Here is a 25874-nt window from a genome sequence, read left to right as displayed (position 1 = left end):
ATTTTGTGCCCAATTGACATGAAAAAAGAAAAAGTTAAAGAAAGTCCACTGAGAAGAAGAACCTTAGCACTTTGCAATCAGAGGCGATTTTAAAAATAAAAATAGAGGAAGGGTGAATCTCTAAAAAGTACTGGTTTTTTAAAAAAAAAAAAAAACGTGTAAAAAAACCGACTATAACTTGAAAATCACTTTATTGGGGGGGGGGGTGTGAAACATCTCCCACATTCCACCCTCGCTAAAATTTCCTCTGTTTTCAATGTTAGTACAATGGACATTGATATTAAAATTGGATATAAAGATGTAAAGTATGGTTATAAAGAATCACAAAAAATAATGGAACACTTTAAAAGACAGTGTTCCATTATTTTGTATGATTCTACATTATTGACCATGTTAAGCAACAAAAACTTACAAACATCTGTGCAACAAAAGCATACTTTGGACAGACCTGACGCTTTATTTAATCTATTTCCAACATTTTATTTGATATATCTAAATTAGGTTTATTTGATAAACGTGAATTCTACCGGTAACTCCGTTTTAGTTTTTATGTTATTCTTTGTATTTTCTTAATACAAAAGGAAGTTTTAGTAGAAGAGAGTGCTATTTAACAGGCCTCTTAACAAATTATAACATAATAAACTAGTAGTACACAACAAAAGTTTATAAACGATATTTTTTTTAGGAAATTAAATCTATACTCTGAAATTTAACATTTAAAAATTAAAGTTTATGCATGCATTACTTTTAAAACGACCCATCAACGAAGAGAGGCTAGGGGCCCTTTTCACTTCGCAAAAAGTTTAAAATGGGTCCTAGGGCCCCATTTAAAAAACTTTAAAAAATGAAACCTAAATTTAATTTTTTCATCACAGTTATCTGTAGTATTATAGATTTGTTAGCTTTATTGCTAACATTTATAACTTTTTTTATTGAGTTTTTTATTTTGTCAATTTCTTCGAGAAGGCATGGTCATGAATTTTTTTTTTCCTGGAGAAGTAACTTGTGGAATAGGTTCAACTTGTGTTAACTGTAAATAATGGTTTTAATTGGAAACAGTTGATGGCACAACAGGATGTAAAGAGTTTAGATTTTATGTCAGAACTTGATCATTAACTAGCGTTATAATTTTTGTGGCCTTATTTATATATCCTTATTTTGAACAATAGTTCATTTATAACGATTGTGAAGCCCGTTTCATTGACATTATAAATTCGATCTGGTAAAAAAGTAATGTTTTTTCTGCAATGATTTCAATAAACCAAAAAGCACTTTAATCCTAGTCAAATATTTTTATAGGATCCGATAGGACTTCGAATTTTTTTATTTTTATTTTTTCTGGCCGGGGCAAGAAGAAGACACAATTTGTCTTATCGCCGAGCCAACAAGATTGATTCCGTAAAAAATAAATAATTTCGTATAGAGTATATAAATGTTACCAATATATATAAAATAAGACTTTATTTTTAAAAAGATAAAACAAAACAAAAAGTTACAGGGTCCTAAAGAACTTTTTTTTTTTTTAAAAAAAAAATTTTAAAATTTAAAAAAAAATTTCTTTTAAAGTAATAAAATAATTAATAAAAAGTAAAATAACAAATTCTTAGAAATAAATATTAAATAAATAAGTATATAAAGATTAATATAAATTTGCTCAAAGTAAAACTTGCAATAAAATAAAAAAAATAAAAAAAAAGTTTTTCACAGTTTTTTTTTTTTTTTTAAATAATTAAGATTAAATACTAAAATTATTAATAAAACACAGAATTGAGAAGAAATTGAATCTTTCCAATTAAAATATATATATATATATATTTATATGTATTTAAGCATGCTTCAACCAAATCCATAAAATAATATCTATGGTATATTCTATTAGCATTCTATAGCAATCTTTAAGGTATTCTATAGGTTTTTAGAGATTCCTTTAGGACTAGAGGAATTGCTAAACGCAAGTCCTATATATTTAATATAATCCAATTGGATCTTATTAAATATATAGGATGGGCAGTAGGACCACAGGATTGCTATTGAATTTTTATTGTACTCCAATAAGAGTTATAGAATTCCTATTTGATCTTTAGGACTCCTATACGAATAAACAAATATTATATAAAAAAATTACTTACAATATTATGCCCTTTTGGACCCAATAATTTAATTTGGACCCAATAAGATTTTTATACGTCATTTACAAATTTTTTTTTTAACACCTTCGGATAATAATAGGGTTTCTATTGGACTCGTGATTTTGTTGTTTACTAAATTCCAATAGAAAGTAACCAATTATTTGAATATATCATTTATGGCATATGGAACATTAACTTTTCCATTTAGCCATTAACTGCTTCTATTTAGCAATTAACTGTTTCTAATTAAAACCATTATTTACAGTTAACACAAGTTGAACCTATTCCACAATTTACTACTCCAGGAAATAAAAAATTTCAACAAAGGAATTCACTGCTGTTTTGATAAGTATTCTATACAAAAATGGTTTTGAAGATAAGAAAAACAGAAAATCTAAAAAATTATTAACAGAAAACAAAAGAGTATAAAATTAAAAAAAGTCAACAAAAAGCAAGCAAAAGACCATGTTCCCTCAAAGAAATTGACAAAATAAAAAACTCAATAAAAAAAGTTATAAGTGTTAGCAATAAAGCTAACAAATCTTTATTACAGATAACTGGGATGACTTATAAAAAAAACTAAATTTAGGTTTCATTTTTTTAAAGTTTTTTAAACTTAAATAGGACCCGTTTTAAACTTAAATAGGACCCGTTTTAAATTTAAATAGGACCCGTTTTAAACTTTTTACAAAGTGAAAAGAGCCCCTAACGTCTCTTTGTTAATGGGTTGTTTTAAAAGTAAAGCATTCATTAAACTTTAATTTTTAAATTATAAATGTTTAAATTAAAAATTTAATTTTTTAATTATAAATATACATAATTATTCTTTTATACTTTACACGAGTAAGTTAATTTTTATGTAAAAGTAAATTACATAAGTATTTTAAACATTTAATGTAAATTAACATTTTCGCATAAGTAATCAATTATTTTGAAACTTTTTTTTGACTTTTACTTTATAACTTAAGTTTTTTTACTTTCAAAAGTAAGTTATGTAAAAGAAGATTACATCACAATGTAATATATTTTTACATGTTAAAAAATCACATGGAAAGGCTGTTAACTTTTACATGTAAAAGTATTTCTAAAATTACATTACATATTAGATAGTTCCTCAAATTGTAATTTTCATTTAAATTAAAAAATAACTAAAATTAAATAGATAATAAAGTAATAATTAAAAAATATATATATTACCGTTATTTTAAAATATATTACCGTTATTGTAAAAATATTACCGTTATTGTAAAAAAAAACATGCATATGAAAATGAATTACATAAAAGTAATATGCTACCAAATGTAAATTAAATTTACAAATAAAATAATATTTTTTAAGTAGGCATTTTTTATTTTAAAAGTAACAAAAAAAGTTTATAAAAAATAAATTTTATAAAAGAAAATTTAAATTGCATAAGCTTACATTTTATATAATTTGTAAAGTAAATTAAAAGTAATCTATATAAAATAAAGTAAAATTACCTACATTCTACAATAACTTTGAGAGGATCTTGTATATAAAATATTTTGCTACGCCACTGTGAAATATACGTATAACTCGAGCTGTAGATGCTTGTCTACAGCTCGAGTTAAGATTTATACGTAGACTAAGAAATAAAACTTGTGGTGATTAAAGCCTGGAAACAAACCTTTAAACATTTGCATTTGCATCCACCAAATGGACAACAAATTTTTTTACTTTTTTACACTAAAATAAGTCAACTTTAAGATTTTTTTTTAAAGTTTTAAGATTAAAAATTTAAAAGTTATGTTTATATACAGAGCCGTACCAAGGGCGGGGCCGGCCGGGCCGCGGCCTGAGGCGCCAAAATTGGGAGGGCGCAAACGTCGTATTAGTTTTTACGTCGCTAATTTTTTTAATAAAATGAGCTTTTTAAAACCACATTATTTCGAAATGGGGCAAGTTGGGGCAGCTAACTTTTTTAGTTTCTTATCGAATGATACAAATTCTCTTTAAAAAAAGAAACAGCTTCGCGAAGGAAGTCTAAGGTAAAAAGTCCTAGCACTATAAAAATCAGTTTAAACTCGTTACAACTGCATTTTTAAAATGCATTTCTCACAACGTGTATAAATACATATTTCAAATATTTTCATAATTTAAGATAAAGTTATCTATTATCTTTTTATATGTAGAAAATTAAATTGAAAGGTTTTGTATTTAGGAAGAAAATCAAGATTTAAAAATGATAAAATTTTATGGATAAAAAAAAGCTGTTTTCGGTCACTTTCAAACATAAATTAACGTTTGAATCTTTTATTTCAGAACTTATTTTTTATACCGTTAAAATCATGAGAAGCTGTAGAAAATAATTAGCTAATAACATTATTTAAATTGTGCCACTCAAAAAACCGTATTTTGGCCAAATTTTAAGTGTTTCTAAATCACTGTGCAATGGTGAAAAATTTGTTCGCACTTGGATGCAGTACAGCAATAAAAAAGATTCTTTATTTTGTTTTTGCTGTTTGTTATTTTTAACAACAAAAATCAACAATTTCTCAGAAATTTCTAAAGGGTTTTGTGACTGCAAAAAACTAAACCCAAGAATTGCTGAGCATGACAACAACAATGAACACCAAAGATGCTATTCTGATAGGAAAACTCTTCAAAAAAACCTCAAGGAAGGAAAAACCCTGCATTCCGATCTGCAGAGAGTTACCAGTGGAGAGATAAAAAAGCGGAAAGACATCTTGAAAGTGATTGTTGATGCAATTTTGTTCTGAGCCAAGAACAATCTTGTCCTTCGGGGAACAACAGAAAACATCGGTCAACAAAACAGTGGCATTTTTCTGAGCTTAATTAAGTTGAGTCATTATTATCCGTTAAAGCAAAAAAAAAACTACAACATCCTACTTTTCTCCTTGAATTCATAATGAGCTGATTGAGTTACTTGGGCAGAAAGTTAGGAAAGAAATTTTGTCAAACATCAAAGAAGCTAAATACTACTCTGTTCTGTTTGACTGCACTCCAGATACATCTCACAAAGAGCAGATGACTCAGATCATCAGATATGTCCGCATCAGTGATGAAACCTGCACAATTAAGGAATGCTTTGTGGACTTCATTGAATCTCACCAAAAAACCGGAAAAGGTCTTGCAACAGAGATAACTGAAAAATTGTAGAAGGATGGTCTAAGCATTTTCAATTGTCGGGACCAAGGCAATGACAATGGAGCCAATATGTCTGGAAAATACAATGGCGTCAAAGCTCACATCCATTCTCTTAATGAGTTAGCAAAATTTGTTTCATGCACAGCTCACAAATCTTGTTAAATCTTGTTGGTGTTCATGCTGCTGAGGTTTGCCCACTCATGATTACTTTTTTTTTAAAGGTTCAAACCATCTTTAACTTTTTTTCAAGCTTCACGTCAAGATGGGAAAAACTGATGAAAATGTTGACCATCTTATTAAAGGGAAATAGTGACACAAGATGGTCTACCAAAAAAGAAGCAATCACACAATTGCACAGACAAATCAAAGATGTTCTTCAAGTTTTGGAATACATTATCCACAATCCCATGACAAATGCTGTCACAATTAGCAGTGCAAAAGAACTTCTCATTCATATTGATTTCAGTTTTTTGTGTTTGTTGGATTTCTGGTGTCAAATACTTTCTCTAATTGACCGGGAAAAAAAACTGCTTCAGTCAAAAACCATTTCCATTGACATTGCCGCAAAAAAAATGAAATGGTTGAAGGCTTCCATTCAGAATTTTTGAGATGTTGGGGTGGACAATATTATCAAAGATGCCACAGTAAAAGCTAACCAGAGCGGAACTGATGGTGGCTTTCCAATTAAGAGGAAGTCCAACCTTGTGTTTGACATTATTACACAAATAGAGTGGCGGTTTGAGGCTGATGTCTGCTGTATCCTCTGATTTTGACTACCTCAGTGGGAATTCACTCTCTAAAAGTTCAGTGGATGAACTCAAGAAAAAAGCTGCAAATTTATCTCAAATTTACAAGGCAGGTTTAGATTCTTCTGATTTCCAGTCAGAAATGGCAAGCTTTGAATATCAAGCTGCAGCAATGATGGACAACTTTAAAAAATCTAGCTCGATCGACATTTTGCAGCTCATTCATAAATATTCTTTGACCGATGCTTATCCCAACACAACAAATGCTATTCGCATCTTCCTCACCTACCAGTCACAGTTGCTTCGTGTGAGAGAAGTTTCAGTAAACTTAAGCTCATAAAACACTATATGAGGTCAACAATGGGCCAAGAACGTTCGTCTAGTTTGGCTATAATTTCAATTGAAAATGAAGTGGCAAACAACATTGATTTTGATGATGTCATTAGTGAATTTGCCTCAAGAAAAGCCAGAAAAGCATTGAACTAAAGTTTGTGCAACCTTAATGACAAATTTTACTTATAACTTGATGTGATAAATTTTGTGATCAATAAATCATTTTTTTCGTTTAATTTTCTTCTTTTTTTTTTTTTTTTGAAGGGGGCAAATGCTCCTTCTGCCTCCCTCCCCAATAATAATAAGAGAAGCAAAAAGTAGCAGCATAGTTACAATTACGCCCCGCATTTTTTCGGTGAACTTTTATCAGGGCCACTAACCTCCCGACATTAAAATCAATACTAAACAAGTCAAAAAAATGCTTTTTCAAAGCTATTTTTTAAAAAGACTTGTAAAGTTGTAAAGCGTAATTTTAACGAACCCCCTTGCCCAGGAAACAAATTTAACATGCATGTTAATCGGGACTACACAAAGCAGTCAGAGTTCTAACAAGTCTGAAAGAAAAAGTAAAATAAAAAAAAGAGAGATTCAAAAAAGTGGAGTTCTCCGGTTGACTCTGAAAACAATTTTAACATGTTTATCAAACTTAAACGAATGGTGAAAGTTTCAGAGCTCTAGCTAGTCTAGCAGGAAGTGAAAAATCGCCAGATTTCGGGACAACTAATAACCGACAAACAACTTGTAAAGTCAAACTAATGTTTGAAAAAAATTACAAAATTTATTTTAAAGCACTATTTTAATTGAATAAGATTTTATTTTTCTAACTTTCCCTATGTGGGTTGGACACCAACGCAACAAAAAGAAGGTTATTAGGACGCTCACAACCTATAGTAGAAGAACCGGCTTTCCTTACCATTTTTTTTCAAATAGATTATATATGATAAAACGCAATAAAATATTATATCTGATAAACACTCCTTTATTAATATCAAAAATCAGATAGTTTAAATGACTTATATTTTTTTAAAAACTGTTTTTACAGTATATGTCCTTGCAGATACCAAAAACGTTATATTGCGCCATATTACCATAACAAAAGATTTGATTGAAAAAATAAATAAAAAATAAATAACTATAGAAAAAGCGCGCTCAAACGATTAGTAACTTAGTCAATGTTTGCATGCATGGGTAGCATCCAGTAGCGTGGCAAGAAATTATGTCTCTCCTCTCCCCCTACCCTGGCCAAAGTTTCATTATGGTTACTATCCTATTTCTGCGCAACAAAAACATGAAATAAAAAATTAATGATTATTTAGGAGCCCCTACTACCACTTACGACCATTATGGCTCTCACGCGGCAGGAATTCTGTCTCTACTCTACTAGGATACCCGCAGGTTGACAATATTTGCCCCTAGTTTTAATAATATCACCCTTCATGGTATACGTGGAAAAAAATCCTTACACAATACCCCACCACAATCACTACCCACATACATCAGAGTATTATCTGAAATACTACCCATAAGAGCCTAAAAACAGGCAATGGATTTGAATACGCTACATCTTCTCAAAATTTATGTTAAATCAACATGAAATGGATACAAATCAACATAAAATGGATGGTTAAGCGCCAAACGAGCCTATGCAACAAAGTTGAAAAAAATTATTTTATTTTAAAAAAATTTATGTAGTGTTTCTTTGCAAACACCAAAATACTATAACTAAAATTTTCAAGTGCACTGAATTGCAATAACTTTTAATTTTTTCGGTTGGCTTTTGTTAAAGGCTATGTTTAAACTTTGCGTCAAATTATCTCATTTCAACATATTCGTTGTATAGGCTGGTTTGGTGCTAAGTCATCCAAATGACTGTTCTTCGAAAAAGTAAATAATACAAATTACATTTTACTTACTTGCAAAGTAAAATATAAAATTTCAAAGACAAAATTTACTTTTATTTGTAATTGTAAATAAAAAAATTTTTCAAATTACTTTTATGTAAGCTGTTTTTGCAAATTAGTCACTTTTACACGTAAAAGTAGTTTAAAAATTAGTAACTTTTACACGTAAAAGTAATTTGGTTTTATGATGTAGTATTATTTTACTTTGTAGAGTAAGTGTTATGTTTTTTAAATATTATATTTACGTAAGTTTACTTCATAAATAACATTTTTATATATAAAAAGTAAATTACATTTCGATGTACATTTTTTACATAATTATAACTAAAATTACTTTTCAAAGCAAATAACGTTACACGACTTACCACTAAAAGTAAGTTACATTCGCAAGTAAAGGTAAACAGTCTTTTAATGCAAATTACTTGTAAAAATAAATTTTAATTGTAAAAATAAATTACTTTTTCAAATAACAGTTACTCATTTAAAAAACTTAAGTAATAAAGTTTTACATGTTATATATTTTATTTTAAAAAAAAAGCTATTTTTAAAAGTAAGTAATTTATATATTTTTATATGAGTTATGTAAAGTAATTTACGCTTGAATGTCATTCGCGTTTTTACATCAAAATAAGTCAAAGAGCCATTCCGACATACTGTAAATTTTTATTAGAGATGTAGATGCTTTAGATTTGAATTGTCTAGTAAAACAGTAAAAAACAATATGTTTTTGCGATTCATTTTAAGAAATGCATATCTTTATGAAGCCTTGCAAGGCATACAAAATCAAATCATTGCAATATTGCAAATCAATATATGCAATATAAAATATCCTGAACAACCTTCGATTCCTCTACTCGATAATAATATCTTAATCAATGGTGAATGATTCACTGATACGTAAATAAGCGAGTCAACAATTAATCTTGCTATGCTTTTAAATACTTCCCAACTCTTTCTATATAAAAGAGACTAGGGTGTATCGAAAAACAACTTTTTTTGATTTTGAAATTGTAATAGAGCGGAAAAGTTGCATAATGCTATAAAAATTAACTGTGCCAAATTTTTTTTTTTTAATGTCTTCAGTTTGCGCTAGGGTTTTATTTTTCTTAAAAAACATGTTTTCTGACTTTTTTTACAAAATAAAATTAACAAATTCTATGCATAGAGTAGAGTTGTAATAGAGTTTAAACATTACACAATGACTAAGTTAGAAATGCTTTTAATTTTCAAGAAAATATTTTAATGTCTTCAGTTGCTGCTAGAGGGCTGAGTTTTTACTGAGTTTTTTAATAAGAGTGGAAATTGTTTTTGAAAAATGTTTAAAGTTTAGCTGTAATAAAGTTCAACTACCTGCTTCATTTGGATCTGTCTCAAACTGTCTTTTTGTGTTGAATAAAAGCATTATTTTTCGCGATGCAAGTCTTGCACGAATGAAGCTGTCTCTACTGGCCAAACTGCAAACTTGATTACGAAACTGCAAACTCGGTTACAAGTTTGATGCATCTCTCTACTCCTTGAGTATGGCATGGAAAATGGTTCACATCTGGAATATAAAAATTTGTTAACATTTCAATTAGGTTTCAATCTGAAATGTGAGTCTCACATTTCAGATGAAAAGGAGTAAAGAGCCATTCTCAAAGAGTAGAAAGATGCATGTAACCGAAACTTTAGATCATGTTTGCAAACATGTAACCGAAACTTCAGATCATGTTTGCAGTTTGGCCAGTAGAGACAGCTTCATTCGTGCAAGACTTGCATCGCGAAAAATAATGCTTTTATTCAACACAAAAAGACAGTTTGAGACAGATCCAAATGAAGCAGGTATTTGAACTTTATTACAGCTAAACTTTAAACATTTTTCAAAAACAATTTCCACTCTTATTAAAACTTTAATTGTACATAATGGACTGCAGAGTTTGTTTTTCAGTAGGGTTTGCATCTCGAAATTCGAAATTCGAGAATTCCGGAATTCGTTTTCATAATATAGTTTCGAATTCCGAAAAATTTTCCAGCGAATTCCGAAATTAAAATTTATTTTTTTGTGCTCTCTTCAACTTTTAAATTGTGTTTTTGTTTCTTTACATATAAATATTCTACATTCTAATTCTATAAGAAAAAATAAAGAAAACAATTGCAAATTACAGTTATCCTGCATAATACAAGTAGACATAGAGAAAACATTCTTAAATTACAGTTAACGGCTTCATGTCTTCATTTCATACCCAATGTAATAATTTGTTAAGATTTGCTTATTGCGTTATTACGTTATTGCAGTAAACAGTTTTATGTCTTCATTTCATATCCGCGTGTAATAACTTTTATATTTGGTATAACCTCGTGTTTGTGTCATATTTTACGATTTTCAACAGTGTTGAGAATTGCTTATTGGAGCACGGTGTGTATTGAATTATTTAGATCAATATTTTTTATAGGTAAGCAAACAATAGCAGTAATAATAACAGTTTTAATTTAACAACATTATTTAATAACTATTTAATTTTAATTTTGTTTTGTTTAACAAGTTAAATTATTATCAACATTACATCCTAAAATGTCTTCAAAGGAAAGTTATTCGGAATACACAAAGCAATCTAAAGATCAAAGTTCTGTTTGGATTCATCTTTTAAGAGAATCGAAAAAATTAAAAGCAAAATGTAAAATATGTTATGAAAGAGTAAAAACCGTTGGCTCAACGACAACACCGCAGCGCACACATTTAAGAACAATACACAATATTAATGTATTAAAACGGGATGTCGTGCAAGATGAAGGTCCAGAAAGCAGCGCATCAAAAATGATAATTACAAACTATTTGTTCAACAAAAAAAAAAATGAATCACTTTCTGCAATTGTATCACAAATGTGTGCCTTAGATAATATGCCATTCAAATTTTTTGTACGTCTATCGATATGAGAAATTTGTTTTTGGCTAGAGGCGCTTGAGATTATGTATTACCAAAATCACCTCGATTTGCAAAATGATTTTAAAATACGCACAAAAAATGCGGGCAAAAACGATGCAGGATTTTATAAATTTAAAAGAAGATGGAGCAAGATTTTGCTTAACTCAAGATGAATGAAACGAGAAACGAACCAGCTCATTTATGAAAATTATGACATCTTCAAGAAACCAATGCTATTTAAATGTGAATGTCTATGGGAAGAAACAGCTTTGGAATTTAGGTTTAGTACCAATTGAAGGACGTTTCCCTCCAGAGAAATGCATTACGGCTCTGAAAAGCACATTGCTTTTTTACCCAAATTCAAAAAAAAAATTAATTCCAAGTATTACGCCACTTATTTTTGTTGACAATATTGAAATAAAGCTAACAAAAATTACAAAATTTTTAGGCATTTATATTGATGAAAATCTTAAATGGAATCACCACGTTAACAACCTAAATAACAAAATTGCTAGAACTATAGGAATATTATATAAATCAAGAAGTTTCTTAAATAAACATACTTTAACTCAATTATATTATTCCTTTATTCACTGCCATATTAACTACGCTAACATTGCTTGGGGTAGTGTGAACAAAAGTATACTAGAACCTCTTCATCGTCAACAGAAACACATTGCACGTCTTATAAACTTTAAAGACCGTTTTACTCATGCCAGGCCTCTCTTACTTAAAATGAATATTTTAAATATATAGCAGCTAAACGTTTATAATATTTTATGTTTTATGTATAAATGTAAAACCAACGATTCCCCTTCTTCCTTTCATAACCTATACTCAATAAAAGAAAAAAACAAGTACAATCTACGAAATGATAATTCTATTCGACTACAATTTTCGCATACAAATTTTGGTAAATCTTGTGTTTCTTTCCGAGGAGCCTTTCTTTGGAATAAAATAGTTTTGAAACATTTTGACTTTTCTCATGAATGGACTTATACCTCTTATAAAAGGAAACTTAAGAAAATCATTTTGTCTATTGATAATATACTTTTATACTTTTAATAGGAAATTTATTTGAAAATTTCTATTTTTTATTTAAATTATGTTTTTCTTCTAATATTGTTAAACACAGTTTTTTTTTATTTATTTTAAAATATGTAACACGTAAATTTGTAACGAATTTGCAGCGGTTCTCGACGACAAGACCTTAAGGTCTTCTACGAGTCTCCGCATTCTTTTTTTTTATTATTTATAGTAAAAATCCTCACTTGTAATTGTTTATATTATTATATCTTAACTTGTAATTTTATAAATATTGAAGAAATTTAAAAAAAAAAAAAAAAAAAAAAAGACAACAATCTAAATATTGATAAAGATATTACGTATAACAACTGATGGGGCAGTTGTGATGCAAAAAGTTGGACGGCTTTTATCATGTAATCAGCAGTTGTGCTTCACGCATGCGATACATTTAGCTGTAATTGATGTTCTGTATAACAATTCGAATACAACTAAATTGGTGGCTCACACATATACAGAAAATGATAGTGTAGAAGATCAAGTAAGTGACTTCGAAGAATCGGATGAGAAATACATTGAAGATGAAAATGTTGACTTGATTGAACAAATTTATAATGAAGCTGAGCTTGTTGAGACTGAAGAATTTGGATTTAGTTTTCTCATCAAAAAAGTTTGTTCGATTTTAAAGAAATTTCGTTTTTCAAGAACATTAAATGATATTTTTCAAGTATACGTGAAACCAGAATTTAAAAAACAATTGAAACTTATTATAGACACTAAAACTAGATGGAATAGCTTAGTCAAAATGCTTGAAAGGTTTAATAAGCTAAAAAGCTGTTTTAGAAAAGCATCGATTGACATTGCATCTGATATCGTTATTCTAGATGCTGAAATTTTGTCGATTAAAAGCATTATTTCTGCACTTCTCCCAGTGAAGCTTACTGTTGAAGCCCTTTGTCAAGAAGATGCAATTCTGCTTTCTTCTGATGCGGCATTTTCTTTTATTTTTTTTCTTGAGAATTTAGGATCTGATGAACTTTCATTAAAATTTAAGAAGTTAGAAGACCGAATAAACCAAAGACGAACTAATGTGTCAGGAATTCTTCAGTATTTACACAATGGCGGAAAAAGTGAGATTCAAGCATCTTTCACCAGACTATTGAAAAAAGCAATAGCCAAAGTTATTGAAAACTTTGTGCAAAGTTTTCAACAGCCAAAGTTATTGAAAACTTTGCACAAAGTTTTCAATAGCCAAAGTTATTGAAAACTTTGCACAAAGTTTTCAATAACTTTGGCTATTGAAAAGCGAGCCTTCTCAATTGCTGTTAACTTTTGTACAAAAGTTCGAATGAGACTTGGAGACGCAGCTCTAAGTGATCTCTGCTTCCTCAAGGCATATTTTAGGCAAAAAAAGCAACAGTTTTATATTTTTTATTATTAAATGATATACCATATTAGAATGTTTCTGTTCTAGTTGAATTTGGTATAATTTTATGTTCCATTTTTATTTTTAAAGAAAGTATATTTTATGCAATAAATAACAATGAATTATCTCAAATAAGTTATTTTTATTATTTTTATAGACATAAAAAAATTTAAATATTTTCGGGATTCGACCGAATTCCAAAAAAATTTAATTTCGAATTCCGAATTTCGATTTTTTTATTTTCGTTAAATTCCCTATTTGCCAGAAACTCATGAAACAGTGTTTTTTCGTTAAAACTCAGCCCTCTAGCGGCAACTGAAGACATTAAAATATTTTCTTGAAAATTAAAAGCATTTCTAACTTAGTCATTGTGTAATTTTTAAACTCTATTACAACTAGTCTAGTCTATGCATAGAATTTATTAATTTTATTTTGTAAAAAAAGTCAGAAAACATGTTTTTTAAGAAAAATAAAACCCTGGCGCAAACTGAAGACATAAAAAAAAAAAAAAAATTTGGCACAGTTTGTTTATGACAGCAAAAGATAAGCGCAGACTGCTTTTCATCTCTTTTTTAGAAATAATTTTAAAAAGTTTCAAAACTATTTACAAAGTTTTTTTTATCTAGATAAATTAAACTTTGTAAATATTTTTGATAAAGATTCTTGATTTTAGTAAAGACTACGAAATTTTGCTAAAATAATCCGGTTACAGTTTATTTCAGAAAAAGATATTTTTCCTACGCAAAGGAACAACTAAGTATCAACAATCTCAAAGAGAATAAAAACAATAATAAAAATTTTTCTGTTCAAAAATGCAAAAAAAAAAAAGATTAATTTTAAATAGACAGTTTAGCTTCGCTAAAACATGGTTATTTTCACAAGTTTTATAAGAGCAAAGGGGAGATCGGGGCTAGTTGCAACAGGGGTAAGTTGCCACAATTCGGTTAAAAGAATGGTTTTTATATATTTTTCCTAAATTTTTATCAAATAACTATAATTTTAATACTTCTGCAGTAAAAAACTTAAAGTAATCAATTAAAAATTGTAAAAATTTATTGATTTTTTTTTTTTTCCGATATAAAATTCTAATTTTCGTTTTTGAATTTTTTTAGGGTTTTACAGAAAAACTTAGAGGTATGACTATAATAAAGTAATGGTAAGTTAAAAAAGTTTCAAACACGAAAAGCTAAAAAAAAAATAGATTTATTTAATATAAATAGTTATATACATTGATTAGAATGATTATGATGCCTATGGAGTAAGTTACATCAAATTGCTTGGGGTAAGTTGAATCATAAAATGACTGCGGGTTTTGTTGATTTTACACACTTTTCAAGTTTTTTCTAAAATAATGGACGCATTTTTTTATATAACAATAAACAAAAAAAAAAACTTTATGATGAAGGTAAGTTTATATAAGTTGTATATGCAGGGGTGGCGCCAGCATTTTTTGGTCTTTAAGATATCTAACTTCCAGACATGGAGCAAACTCCAAACATTCATATGTTTATATTTATGTCAAATAAAGATGCTTTGCCGAAAATTGCGTTGATTGGAGCCTGGGAACAAAAAAGCCCAAAAATTTTAGCCCCCTTTATGCCCCAAATGTGAGAGCAACAAGTTGATGAAATATTTTTTGCACTATTTTCAACTAGACTTATATTCATTGATAAATTTTGAATTACATAGTAAAATATTTTAGCGTTCAAAAAAAATGACCATGTAAAGTTTAAACCCCCCTCAATTTGAAGGGATTGCAAATTATACTATGAAACTTAAAATTTCTCAATGAATATAAGTCTAGCTGAAAAACTGCAAAAAAAATTTTATCAATTTGTTGCTCTCACATTTGGGGCAGGAAGGGGGGCTAATATTTTGAGGCTTTTTTGTTCCCAGGTTCCGATCATCGCAATTTTTGGCAAAGCATCCTTATTTGACATAAGTATAAACATATAAATGTTTGGAGTTTGCTCCATGTCTGGAAGTTAAATATCTCGACCAAGTAATGCTGGCGCCACCCCTGTGTATATGTATATAATATAAATGAAGTATATATACATAAATATATTTATGTATATATGCTTTTTCGTTACATAAAAAAAGTAAAAAAAGCTGTTGATATGGGAATGTCGCTACCTATTTCTGGTTATAAAAAATCACGCCAAGTTTTCACTTTTGAACAAGAAAAAGCTATGGCTTCATATATATCAATAGCTTCTGATATTAATTTTAAATTATTACCTAATAAAGCAGGACAGCTTGCATTTAAATGTGCTATAAAGTATCACATCAATTTAACTAAGTCTTGGTTAAAACTTTCAATGGTTAGTCCGACTGGATGAGAGTTTTTAAATCAATAATCAGAATTGTCTATTCGAACTCCAAAAGCATTAAGTCTTGCACAAGCGACTGGTTTTAATCGCGCTAATGTAGATGTATTTTTCAAAACTTTTTATACATCTAATATTTACAAAGTTGATGAGACTGGCATCACCACTGTGCAAAAATCAAACGATAATTGCTCGTAAAGGTATTAAACAAGTTGAAGCAGTAGCTTCTCAAGAACAAGGAATACTAGTGACAATAGTGTTAGCTGTAAATGCATGTGGCAATAGTGTATTTACAATGTTTCTTTTTCCAAGAAAGAAGACCTTTGATTACTTTATTTGTGATGGACCAAATGATTGCATTGGTGCTTCGAATGGGTCAGGCTGGATGAATGAGGAGTGCTTTGTTATGTACTTAAACCACTTTATTTGGAATGTTAAACCAACAAAAGAAAGCCTTGCACTATTACTTTTAGGCAACCATCAGTCTCATTTATCTATTCAATTAATAACATTGTGTAAAGATTATGGTAAAGTTTTGCTTTCCTTCCCTCCTCATGGCTCACATAAGCAACCTCTAGATAAATCTGTATTTGGACCATTCAAAAAATGCTTAACTAATGCACAATACTCGTGGAGGAATATTTAGCCAGGAAAAACAATGAGTATATAAGATTTTTCAGGAATTAAAAAAATAGCCCAGCAGCATTTTCTTACACAATAAAACAACTTCTGGTTTTAGAGAGGCAGGAATGTTCCCATATAATAAGGATATATTTTCAGATGGAGATTTGCTCCATCATTTGTAACTGATTGTCCAGCAACTCAATCTTAAGCAAGTATTAACATTAGTATATCAACTTCAATCTCAGATGCAGTTCCATCTCCTGTATTATTAGAATTATCCTAGGAGATTGTAAGACCTCTCCCAAAAGCACAACCTAGGAAAGAAATACTCACTAGCGTAATAGTATATTAGGGATTTGACGCCACTCAAGGCAACCACCCGAGGCAACGACCTTTGAAAAAAAATTTTGGCATCAGGTTTGACGCCACTGGACGCTATCACTTCTGTTGACGTTGACTTTGACACCACCCGACCACTTCACTTCTGCGACACCCGATTTGTAACCCCTTCAGAAAACTTTTCCCTTCCATGGTTCAGTACTATCAAGCGGCAATTCCATGGAGGAGTTTTTTAAATCAGAGTTTTCGCCTTTTTTTATTTTTAAAAATTATAAAATCACGACTAAAAACAAAGTTATATTTATCAGCTTGATAGATCAAAATTTTCTAACAATTTGAAGTACCTAGTTACTTAAGGCCTCTCGGTTAGAGATGTAACCGTTGGAAGCAAATATTCACCCTTTGGCTACTAAATAACTACCTATTAGCTGGTCGAGTTAGCTGCGAGGGAGTGAGTGTTATCTCTCTGGTTTCTAACTTCCTTTTGGTTGGTGTAGTAGCTGTGAGCATGTTAACACTTATACTTTATTGTTTCATATGAGTTTGAACTTTATGTTGAGCTGCAGTCGCTGAAGTGACTCTTGTAGTAGCAAGCTTCTTATTTATTGTTGTACTGTTTTGAATTTTTTTTTCAATTAGAGTAAAAATTTATATGATACACAAAAATTATTTTTAACTCAAAAAACATTGTTTATTTATCTGAACTAAAAAATAATAATAATACAGAGGGCTGGTGGACTCCAGCCTTAAATTTTTTTTTTTGCCGTTTCATATATTTACAATAAAGAAATATTACATTTATAAATATTGCCCGGAGCAAGAAGAAGACATCGATTGTCTTATCACCGAGCCCCGTTTTACATATTGTTCGTGTTTATAAACAAAAAATAAAATATACACATAACGTTAAAAATACGTAAATTTTGTCAAATAATAAAATGACTTTTATACTGTTTTAAAAATAAAAAAAGTTTTGTATATATTTTATATATTTAGTGTTAATGTTATAAAATATATTTAGTGTTAATGGAAAAAATGTTTCCATTAACACTAAATATATTTTATATATTTAGTGTTAATGGAAACATTTTTTCTATTTTAAAATTACCTTTTAAAAAAAAATACTTAAAGTCTATTGTATTAAAATCTAATTGAAGTAAGATTCTTTTAGAAACTGTTTTAAATTTTTATATTGAGTAGTGTTCTTTATTGAACTTTTTATTAAATTTTATTTAATTTTTCCATAAAAAAGGTCCTCGATATTGCATTCGATAAGATTTTAAATTAATCCTCAGAACAATAATGATATTATCTGAAAACCTTGTTGGATACTTATGAGATATTTTACTAAAATAAGATTGAAATATAAGTGGAGATGTTCCATGTGCTATTTTAAACATAAATAGTAATATTTGGTAAATGTTTAGTTTATAAATATTTAAGGCCTTGAGACGATTTAATAGTGATTTAATGGAATATTAAGCAAAATTTAAATGGAATTATGCTAAAAAAGGTAATAAGGACATTATTTGGGTTAGTGTTACATATACAGGCCCTATGGGGGTTTCAGGAGATTTGATTTCAATGTATGATGAGACTCATATAGGACGTGTTATTTTTAAAAACGATGTTAAAAAAAAGAGACCAATGATTTTAATTCAAAAAATTAATAACGATATAATTGAGTATTTATTATTTAGCTAAATCTCTTTTTGAATGATGCATTTATTAGTAAAACAAAGAAGCGCTTTAAGCCTGGTGAAAAATATTTAGAACGGGTAAGAAAAAATAATAATGTAAAAGATATCACTTAACCTAATATGCGGGTGATGTACTTATCACTAAATAAATGGCAAAAGAAATAGTAAAATCTTTTTCATCAGATCACAACCTTTTATTAAATGGAGTAATAATTGTTCCTAATCCAAAAATTGCTAACATGGTTAAAGAGTATCAGGGAAACGCAATGAAAAGAATTTTACTAAGCATGGATAAAACTAAATTTTATGATTTCAAAGGAACTTTATTCAGTACAAGCTAAAACAAGATATAAAGTGGCAAAAGTAAATGGGGAGAAAATTTCAAATCAAAATATTGAAAGTTTTATTGAGAAAAGGTGTAAAATTGATGCAGTCGTAAGTTTTGGTAATATATCTATAAGCCCTATGGAAATTTCCTTTCCACTTTATGCAAAAGCAGTTTTTGTAGAAAAAATAGAAGACGATGAAGAGTATTTATTCTCAGACCTTGAGTAAAAAAAAAAAAAATTATAAAATTTTTGATTAGAGAAAAACATACGATATATATAGTTGAAAAAACATCAATTTTTTTTTCAAAAAAGATTAAAATGGATATTAATAAAATGGAAATTATTTCAGCAAAAGCAAAAAGCAGAATGAATAGAAATAGCAGACTTGTATAGAAAAGAGTTTGATAGCGATGTAGAAACTTTACATGGTTATCGAATAACAAATCTTCAAGGATGTTTTATAAAAGTTATCGGTGATGCGACATATGAATATGTTCCAGGTATAAGAAAAAGTAGAAATAAACAAATTGAATTATTTGACAAACTGAGTCTTAAGTTTGCTGAAAAAATTAAAGAAAAAACTCAAATTAACATCCACCAGCTTAACGTGAAGAACTATCGCAAAAGCTCATTATTGCAATAGCAAATGAAGTTCTCGACTATTACACTAATGATATCATAAAATACGATAAACTAGCCGAGTTACGAAGAAATTTAAAGCAGTTAGATGTGTAAGAAGATATTATAAACTTAGCAATAAATACGATGAACTAGCCGAGTTACGAAGAAATTTAAAGCAGTTAGATGTGTTAGAAGATATTATAAACTTAATAAACGAAGACTGTATAAAAGTAAAAGTAGCTTACGTTAGAGAGAGGAGAAATGTGAAAAAAGCAAGTTTATAAATTTTTACTACTAGACAAAAGCGGATATAACATATATGTTAAAAAATAACTAGCTTTAAAGAGCTAGCACTTAATGAGCTATCTAACCTTCTACGTGATAAAGTAATCATTCTCGCTCAATGGCGAGAAGAATTTGATGCATTAGCAGCAACACCTCAACTAGTTGAGAAATCAACTTTAAAACAGAAATCAAAAGGTCAAACTAATATAAAAGATTTCTTTTAGCCAATACCCATTCCAAGAATCTCAAAACCAATACCCCCTCCCAGATCCAAAAAATCAAAACCAGCTCCAAGACCAGTTCCAAAGATTGAAGAGCCACCTAATTTGAAATTTTCTAAAAAAGAAGTAAATGGATGGTTCATGAATTGAGGTTCAAAGTTAATATTACCCAATTTTGAACACTGCAAGCAGACTAGAAGTTTTGCAGATTATACAGCTGAAATCCTGCGAGATTATAGATTTAAGTCTGACGCATTTGTATTTATAAACGAAATGAAACAAAAATCGAGGAACTAATAGAAAGCAAGATTACAACAAACGGACAGAAAGTAACGCTGATTCTCGAAGCCGAACTGCAGAAAACAAAGTTTGGCATTGAGGATGGACCCAATCAAACTTTAATTCAAACTGTTTACTTGCGCTCAGATGTAGCAGCTATTCTTAATAAAAATGATATTAAGGATTTGATTGATACAGCTCCAGCAAAGATAAATGATTTGTTAGAAAAATTTGTGAATGAGGGGTCAGGTTCGCAACTAAGCCGTTGTGAATCGTTTGATGTTTTAAAAGATATACTTTTTAAGATTTTTCAATATCAATTAAACAGGGAATTTTTCCACAAGCTCTAAAATTAGCAAAAATTATACCAATATTAAAAGGTGGTGACATTGAGAATATAAGTAACTATCGTCCAATTTCACTACTTTCTGTATTCTCTAAAGTTTTAGGAAGAATTTTGTACAATAAAATTTATAATCATCTTACTATAAACAGTTTATTATACAGCAATCAATATGGATTCCAAAAAAACAATTCCACTGAACATGCCATTTTACAATTTACAAGAAATATATCTGACTCATTTGAAAATTCTCAATTTACTTTTGGTCTTTTCATTGACTTGGCAAAAGCTTTTGATACTATTGATCACAAAATTATTTTTAAAAAGTTGAAGTGGTACGGAATTACTGGAAATATATTAATTTGGCTTAAAAGTTACCTAAATAATCGGAAACAATTTGTTTACGCGGATGATAACGTAATCTAATTTGTTAAATATTTCATTTGGAGTTCCTCAAGGATCCATATTAGGACCGCTCCTATTTCTAATATATATTAATGATCTACCAAAAGCTTCTAACCTAATGACAATTAGTTTGCTGATGATTCTAACTTATTTCTTTCTCATAAAAATATTTTTACACTTTTTAGCAACATGAACATTGAACTAGCCAAAATTTCCGAATGGTTTAGATTAAACAAACTATCATTAAATGTTGATAAAACTAAATGGATTCTTTTTCATCCTTATGGTAAAAAGCACCAGCTGCCTAGCAACTTACCCTTTCTTTTTATCGATAATATGATTATTAAAAGAGATTTTTAGGTGTATATATCGAAGAAAATCTTAATTGGAAAAGCCATATTGCTAACTTGTGCAATAAAATTTCAAAGAGTATAGGCATTTTATACAAAACAAGAAACGTTCTAGATAAACATACCTTAATTCAGTTATATTATATGCTAATTCATTTCCATATTAATTATGCAAACATTGCTTGGGATAGCACTTATAAATGTAAACTTAAACCTCTCTATCGGCAACAGAAACATGTAGAACGCCTTATAAATTTCAAGGACCGTTTTGCGCCAACTTACCCCACCCCGGGGTAAGTTGGCGCAAACTATAAAAATGATTATTAATGCACTATTAAGTGCAAAATTAATACAAATTTTTTTAAAATTAATTTTTGCAACAATTTTATCCCAAAGTTTAATATTACATTTAACTGGTACCAAATATTAGTCCGTATAAAAGCCAAACAGTAGCCCACCTTTTATCTGTGGAAAAAAAAACTAAAAAAAAATTTTTTTGTAAGAATAAATATTTTCAATATTGTTAAAAATTAAAAAAAAAAAAGTAATTTTATAAAAATAAATATTTTTTTCCATAGTAAATGCTATGAGCCAACTTACCCCGTAAAAAATTTGTCAACTTACCCCGAAAGCTTTTTTTTTATTAAACAGTCTATAGATCCTGAAAAACGGCAGCTTTGAAAAAAAAGTCTGACTGGATATAGTAAACCAATTGTGACTGGAACTTTTACAATAATTTTTTTTTCATACGACTAAATATTTTCATTGTAAAGTAAAAAGGAAGCGATGTTCTAAAAGTTACGTTTTTGTCCAAAAAACGCATAAATCTCAATATCTCGCATGCGCATGCGCGAACCCTGACAATACTACAGTGAATGATGAAATGGTCAATAAGGAAGTTTCTGAGTAATTTTTGTCACTTTCTGATGAAAGGCTCTAAAGATAAACGCAGTTCGTCAACTTACCCCTGCGGCCAACTAGCCCCGGTCTCCCCTATATTCTTTTTTATTTATTTTTTTGTTTGTTTTTTTATCTTCAAGCAATTAGCGGTTTTTCTCTGTGACAAGACCTGATAGTCTTCTTTGAGTATCCGCGTTCTTTATATTTATTTTTATTATTTATTTCTTCTAACGATATCTTGACTTGTTAACTTTTATTATTGTAATAAAGTTTTGTTTTTTTAAATTGTAATAAATATTGTAATAAAGAACAAAAAAAAAAAAAAAAGCTGCAAAACACCCTTGTTGTCGATGCCTCCACGTATTTAGTACAGGTGAATTATTGAAAGCTCACCGCGAGGATTGTTTAGGGATTGGTGAAAAAGCTCAACGTACGGTGATGCCTGAAAAAGGAAAAGATGATATTTGTATTTAGAAACTATCACAAGCAAATGCGAATGCCTTACGTCATTTATGCCGACTTTTAATGCTTAAATATTCCAGTGGTGGATAGTGCTCCTAATGATCCAGCTAAAAGCTCAACTCGAATGATAGCAAAACAAACACCACGCAGCTAATATTTCATATCAGTTAGAAGCAATAGTAAAGTTGAAGAGTCACCTTTATATAGTGGTGCTGATGCAGTAGAGTACTTTTTCCCAAGTTTACAAATTGAGTTAGGAAGAATTAACACAGTGTTTAGGAATCTGGAAAAAATGATTATGAATGAAGAAGATTAGATCTCATACAATGAAGCGACAATTTGTTATATTTGTGAAAAAAATCTTGACACTGAAAAAGTAAGAGACCGCTGTCATTACTGGAAAACATCGAGGTGCTGCTCACAATGAATGCAATCTTAAGCTTCGCATCAGACTAGTGTAATTAAGGTCCCCATAATATTACATAAATTGAGAGGTTACGACTCTCATCTAATAATGTAAAACTGAAAATGGTAAGATCAGCAGCATTCCAAACACAATGGAGAAGAATATTACGTTTGGTTAGGGCCAGTTGCAATGTTTTGATTATGATGAGAGCAGGCCAAATTTGCATATAATGTATTTGGATGCTAATAATTTATACGGCTGGGCAATGATGCAGTCTCTTCCAGGTCAGGGCTTCCAATGGTGCAAGCCTTCAATTGAAGAAGTGCTTAGAACAATAGATGACGCTCCAGAAGGTTTTGTAGTAGAGGTCAGTATTGAGTATTCTAAGAAACTGAAAAGAAGCTTTTAAAAAAGATTTCTTTAAACTCATGAACATTAGCGGGTTTGGTAAAGCCGTGGAGGGTTTTCGTAAACGTATACGTGTCGATTTTGTTCGTGGGTATGAAAAAGATTGATTACGGAAGCCTGTTGCTGACCCAGCTTACTTATCACATAAGATATTTGACGGTGATCTAGCTGCTATTCACAGCATGAAAACCAGATTAAAGTTAAATAAGCCAATATACGTTGGACAGGCTGTCTTAGATCTTAGCAAGCACCTAATGCACAATTTCTTGTACAACCAGATTAAACTAAAATATTATGAAAAAGTGCAATTACTTTATACCGATACTGGTAGTTTATTGTTCCAAGTGGAAACTGAAGATATTTACAAAGATATGAATAAAAATAAAGATTGTTACAATTTTAGTGAGTATTCAAAAGATCATCCACGCTTTAACGAAACCAATGAGAAAGTTGTCGGTAAATTCAAGGATGAGTCTAATGGCCGCCTCATTCAAGAATTTGTCGGGCTAAGACCTAAAATATACTCCGTTCTCGAAGCTGGTGAAGAAAACAAGAAGATAGCAAAAGGAGTCTGCTGAACTGTTGTTAAAAAATATCTCAAGCATGAATTGTACAAGCAATGCATTAACAAGCAAATTGATTGAAAACTATAATACACTCAGATCAGAGTTAACAGCAAAGGACACCGAATTGGTTTATACGAGTAAAAACGTCTCTATTACCTCTTGATGCTAAGCAATGGATCGTTATAGACGGAATTACAACTTTGGCATATTGTCATAAATCTATTTAAGTATTCTATCAGGAGGTAATTGTATTCCAGACAGAACAATTTGTAACTCTTCACAAACGAGTCGTCTGGTTGACCTATTAGTTGCACATCTGAATCAATAGAATAAGTCTTTAAAGACCAAATAGGATCAGTAGCCATTTTTTGGCCCCTTTTAGCTCACCTGGAGCATACAAGTAATAAACTTTTACACTAGGAGAAATTAAAATTTCTTTTCTTGCAGCAGGCATTGATAGGGTTAAAATTAAATTTTACATTTTTATTGCATCTATTAGTTTTTTACCTAGTAAGTGTGTAGTTTGGCAATTAATTGATTTCACAACATCAGTTAAACCTTTTACCCATGCAACTGATCTTTCAGTCACTAGCAGCTCTTGAGCATACTGGCGACCAGAAAATTTTTTTCAGTAAGTGTACAATTATAACGTTCAACGATAGACTGTTTTTGATGATTTTAAGCAGCAGCTCGCCTAATCTGCACTTTATTTTTATCTAGAAGTTTTGTATTAGCTCCTTTAAATTCACTTCCAGCATCAACTTGGATAAGATTAGGCCCTGTTAGAGGGCCACGCTTATATATTTTTTCAAGAGCTTCTGAAACATTGGCAGCCGTTTTGTTATTAATAGGTTCAGCGTCTTTATAACGGCTAGCTACGTCAACAACCATTAATGCATATTTATAGGTATATAGACCAACTTTGTCATTAGGTAGATAAAGCAAATCAGCTTGGTGTACATTATTACGATGAGTTTTGTTAACCATTGCTCTTGGTATATAGGCGAGGGCAGGTAAATAAATTTGCCATATTGCTTGCTTTGTAAGCCATTCACCAGCTTCTTTGTTAGAAAATTTTGCTGCAACTGCAAGCTTTTTAATAGCAGCCAAGACCGCGCCAATACCCTCTTGAACTAAAGTAAATCTTAGGAAGCTCCATTATAAATTTATAATCAGAAAAAACATGCCTACAATATAAAAATGGAACTAAAGTAAATCTTAGGAAGCTCCAATATAAATTTATAATTAGAAAAAACACGCCTACAATATAAAAATGGAAGAACAGTTAAAAGCACAAAAAGCAAACACCTTATTGAGCTAAAGATAGCAAAGAAGAATTTGATAAGTATCTTAGCGAGTTGCGTGGTAAAAAAAGATCACAACTTCGTGCAAGATTTACAAGAGTTGCTTATTATATAGACTTATATGTGCCTTACCTCATTCAGAAAAAATTAACATTTCTAACAAAATTATTTTAATGACTCATTACTATTGACTCATTACTATTACAATGAATCATTACTATTGAGGTAAGAGAAAAAATTACAATGATTCATTACTATTACATTACAATGACTCATTACTATTACAATGAATCATTACTATTGCGGCATGAGAAAAAAAATTATGAAGCTATAAAGAATTTAGAGTAGCTTTTAACACTCGCAGTGAAAAATATATTTTATCAAATTCAATATATCTTTTGATATACTCGCT

The sequence above is a fragment of the Hydra vulgaris genome, chromosome 12 (assembly GCF_038396675.1).
Source record: "Hydra vulgaris chromosome 12, alternate assembly HydraT2T_AEP".
In the NCBI taxonomy this organism is placed as follows: Eukaryota; Metazoa; Cnidaria; class Hydrozoa; order Anthoathecata; family Hydridae; genus Hydra; species Hydra vulgaris.
This window is presented reverse-complemented; position numbering follows the sequence as displayed.